The following is a 5,327-nucleotide window of genomic DNA, read 5'->3' as shown; positions in this document are numbered from 1 at the left end:
TGCAGTCCACTACCATCAGCTGGATATCCAGGACTCAGACGAAGAAGATCCTCCTCCCACTGAGGCAGAAACAACAACACGTCTCCAGTTTTCCACCCTTGCTGCTAATGCAGAGTCCCCTTAGTTTCTCAGGCTTTGGAGACAATAGGGATGAAAAAGGGTGACCTCCAGCTCCTACAATAGCTTAAGAGCCACAAATTGTGGTGTTACAATTGGCATACTTCTTGTAGAGGCCTTACTGAGTCTGAGGTTGACAATTCTCCTACGGGAGCTGCACAGAACTCAGAACTGTGCATGCTGCTTCGTGATAAATACGAATCCCGTATGGGCCCAGCATGGGTGCAAACTAAGTATTGCAGGGGAGGGTCCAAATAGACTGTTTCTGAGTTCCCTGAGAGACAAACCCGGTTTGGACGGATGTTGGTATCTAGTTTCAATTACAAGTAAAGAATTTTTCTAAGGCTCTGCCTCCCCTCCCCAAAAGATACCAAGAGCCACAAGTGTGGGTCTGTGACAGCACCCATGGGAGGAATCGGGTCAATGTCCCCCCAGCCATGGTAATGCCCACTCATCTAAGGATGAAAAGATTATTTGATCACCTCAGTTAACTGTGGCCTTATTATATTTAATTCAGAAGGGGGAGATGTCAGAGACCATCCCGTGAGAAAGTGAGCCCTTCACAATCTCCCTAACAGGCCAAATGGCCTCGTGCTAAGAGCTGGTTATCACCCCCTTCCTCCCTATTCCCTTCCTGGCACCTGAGGCTGTAAAAGCTGAATTATAGTCCCCTCTTCCCTATCTCTTCCTGAGTTTCCATGGCATCCAAGGACATGAGTCACGCCTGAGCCCAGCCTGACACCCCAAGGCTGTCGAGGAGGATCTATGTTCCGGAGATAGGATGCAGAGTGCCCACTGCCTGGCGCCTGACTTCGGCCCCCATGTCAGCAGATGCCCACTTCTTTGTTCTTTGTATAATTCTCCCTCGACCCCTCCCATATTCCCTCGATGTATGCTTTAAAAAGAAGGCACCTCAGCATAATAAACGAGACCTCGATAGGTACCCTTCCTGGTCTCCTATTTCTCTTTTTCTTCCTCCCATCTCCTTCCAGGTTTGCGGTCCCCCTCACACCCACAAATAACTGAATCCCGCAGGATGGGATAGAAATACAGGAGAACACTGCTAAAGAGTTACAAGTCCTTAAAGAAAAACACGAAAACACAACTAAGCAGGTAGAAGTCCTTAAAGAAAAACAGGAAAACACATCCAAACAGGTGATGGAAATGAACAAAACCATACTAGACCTAAAAATAGAAGAAGACACAATAAAGAAAACCCAAAATCAGGCAACGCTAGAGATAGAAATCCTAGGAAAGAAATCTGGAACCATAGATTCAAGCATCAGCAACAGAATACAGGAGATGGAAGAGAGAATCTCAGGTGCAGAAGATTCCATAGAGAACATCGGCACAACAATCAAAGAAAATGAAAAATGGAAAAAAGATCCTAACTCAAACATCCAGGAAATCCAGAACACAATGAGAAGATCAAACCTGTGGATAATAGGAGTAGATGAGAATGAAGATTTTCAACTTAAAGGGCCAGCAAATATCTTCAGCACACCACTGGCCTTCTCTATTGTGTCTCCTGACCCAGCCTCAGAATTATTTGGTGAAGCCATTGCATCTCTGAACTCAATAAGAACTCAACAAGTTGAGGCAATATCAGCCATTTAGAACTAATATTTTCTAAAATGCACACGGACAAAGAGGAGCTTTGGCATTTTAGTGGAATTGTGAACTAGATATTGTTAGCAAGGATATCAGGATATCAGGAGATCGACTAACCTAGACGATCCATCTGCCTAGCTCCCAAACATGGGAGAAATTAGAATGTACAGTTACTCACTGTAGGAGGGAAAACTTTTAGCTTTCTGTAGCTATGAGGGTCCCAGTTACTTCATAAATGTACTTACCCAAAAAATGTGCTACTCGTCAAGATTCTGTCTTCTGAAACAGGCCAGGCACTAAAAGCCTGTTGAACAACTTTGTGGTTCAGGAGCTGTCCTGGCTTTCACACACCACTGCGAAGATATTCAACCAACCTTCAAGGGATTCTAGCGTCCCCAAGTGGAAAAGATGTGCAACCTCCGGCCAGTGCTCTGTGACACCACCCTAGCTCAGCTTACATCATAGAACCCCTCTCAGGTTGGTTCCTTCCCTAGTTTCACTCAGTAACTTTCAGCATCTAGGCTTTCCCTTTTCATATGGCCTCCTAGATATCCAAAATAAAATCCCTACCGAAATGGCCTGATGACCTGAGTCACATTCTGCCCAAGTAGATCACTCTTGAATCGTTTTTCTTGTATGTCTGTGCTTTGTTTTGTTGTTTTGTTTTGTTTTGTTTTTGTTTTCCTTCTGTGAAAGTCTTTGGTTTCTGACTCACCAACATCCTTGGTGGTCATTTTCCCTGTTCCAATCTTTCCTTTGGTTATCTTTAAGCTGTTCTTCGAATCAGAAATGTTACCAGACTCTTTGAGGCAGCACACAGGATAGCACACCAAAATTCTCTTTATGAAAACCCACAGTTAGAGGAGGACCATTTTTATTCAAACAAAGCTGGAATTTGACAGGATTAAATACTTGTATTGAAGCCAATGGCAATCATGAATTATGGATTCTTTGCAAACTACGAGGAAAAATTAGCTCTTGGGCCTGCTTACAAAATTGAGATAAACTTAAACAAACCTGATATCTACCAGTCATATTAAAGGTCTTTAAAATTTACTAGCATTTCTGGTTACAAGGAATTTCGTAGATTAAATGCAGTAAAACAGGATGAAATAGATGAGGTAATTTTACTTTTGAAATATGGGTAGACAGAATTCTGGACACAGGTAAATATGGAATTTACTTACAAATTAGAGGGCACTTTAATTGTTCATGCCACATAGATCTTCAGTTCTTCAAAAAAAAAAATTCTTTTCAGTCCCCTCCACACCCAACACCACACTCTGTACATCCTCTTCATAGGGGATGATGCTACCCATAGTGGGCTAGACTCTTCCACATCAGCCATCAAAAAAAGATCATTCCTTACAGATGTGGCCACAGGCCAATGTGATGGAGGCAGTTCTTCATCTGCTGAGGTCTATCTTCCCAAGTTGAGTTAAGTTGACAAAAAAATCTAACAAGGACCACTACACATCCATATCACAAATGTTGATTGTCTCACTGTGTGAAATAGACAAGCTATGGAGTAACTTTAAATGTCAACCACTGGATGAATGGCTTAAAAAATGAGAGAGATGTATTAATGTATTTCTCATCTATGTGTAATAGTGAAGAGTTGTTTTCAGGGAAAAAAATGGATGGAACTGTAAAATACAACATGTTAGGTGAAACAAGCGAACCTCAAAATAGCAATTGTGAAATTATAATTTTAATAAGGGACATTAAATAAAAGGATGTATTTTGGAAAAGTAAGGGCAGCAGCAGGGGGGAGGGGTGAGCAGATGGAAATGAAGAATAGTGGGGAGATTAAAGATGGTTAAAGTACACTATAAACCTGTGCAGAGTCACCACAAAGCCCAGTGACTTGTACACTTAAAGCACATTGGTATAAAGTAACAAGTCTAAATGTTTTGATTAAATTGGGGATTTTAGCTTCAAGACACTATAAAATTTATTTGTATTTTTCTACTCACATATGGCTGTTGCTATTTTGAGCTTGATATGGGTGACAGGATATGGCAAGCTGCTTCAGTCTTTGTATATCATTAATCATCAAAAACACATGTCAGTCAGTGAGCTGCTAGACTATCACAGGGAAGGAGGTAGCTAGAGATCTTAAGGGTACATGAGGTAGGAAGAATAATACCCCCACACTACTATAGATGTTGAAATATTCACCTTCATCTCTTGTTTGAATGTGTTTCCCCCAAAGTAATTTTCTGAAGATTAATTCCCAGGTGGGAATATATTTGGAAGTAAATGATTGGGTCAGGAGGGATATGACCAACAAATAAAAAATCAATAGTGCTGTTATAGAAAAGGTTTAATTATGAAAGGGAGTTTGGCTCCCTCTTTTGTCTTTCTAGCCCATTGGATCCCTTCTGTGATGACAACATCTGACAAGAATTCCTTCATCTGCTGATGGTGTCTTCATCTTGAATTTCCAGGCTCCTGAAAAGAAGTCATAAAAAATATGCTTCATTATATACTAGCCAATCAGTGTCATTCTGTTTGTCAATACAACATGTATGATTATGTCTCAGAATCCTGAGCAACTGGGCCATATGGGGAAAATAATTAGGCTATTTGTTCTGACTGAAGATGAGATGGGTTCAGTGTTATCATGTGTGTTCTTCATGAAAGAAAGCCGCATAGAGGGTGAGTATAGATCAGAGAGGTACCATCTAGGAGGAACTCAGCTATCTAATGTTGGCCTTGGGGATATAAAGGGACACTATGTAAGGGATCCCTAGGAAGAGCACCAGCCACTGCTTTTAGCTAGTGGAACCATTTTTAGAATCCCCATTTTCTAGGATGTAAAAGAAAACAGTATTACTCTAATTTGCTAAGTATGGTCTTCTGATACATCAGTGATCATCAGCAAGGTGTATAGGTGTGGACACAGGTTTGGGGACTCGGAAGAAGCCTGTTCTTGGAACACCCTTTGCCTTCAAGGGATGGAGACTTCTGCCCAGCAACACTGGATAAACAATCTACATTGATAAGGGTAGCCCCATTGTGTCCAGATTAGTGGTTTTCAAACCATGGGTTTAGACTCCTCTGAGTGCTCAAACAACCCTTTCACAGAGGTTACATATCATATATCTTGTTTATAAGATATTTACATTACAATTCATGACTATAACAAAATTAAAGTTATGAAGTCTTTATGAAATAACATTATGGTTGGGGAGCTCTGTATTAAAGAATCACAACATTTGGAAGATTGAGAACTACTAGTCCTGTCTGGAGGAATAATCCCCTTCATTCAATCAGGCAAACCAAGAAAATCAAAACATCACAAAAAAGTTATAAAGTTATGGAAGTTAAACAGCTGTTGTACCACAGTCTATAAGCAGGGCATGCTGACATCTTAGACAAATGAGGTCAAAATGGAAATCACTGTTACACCATGACCATTCACCAAATGAGAAGCAGAGGAGAAAAATCAGTCCCCTAATGGTGACATCAAGAGGAAACCGTTGTCAGAACCACCAGCAAGAAATTTAAATACCTGCCCTAAAGTCTGGATTTAAGATGAGGTGAGAATCTTCCAAAACAAAAGGAAATGCAGAATATTGGTGAAGTAATTGGAG

This window comes from Mus musculus, chromosome Y, assembly GCF_000001635.26.
Source record: "Mus musculus strain C57BL/6J chromosome Y, GRCm38.p6 C57BL/6J".
In the NCBI taxonomy this organism is placed as follows: Eukaryota; Metazoa; Chordata; class Mammalia; order Rodentia; family Muridae; genus Mus; species Mus musculus.
The sequence above is the reverse complement of the archived record's forward strand: the minus strand, read 5'-3'. Positions refer to the sequence as shown.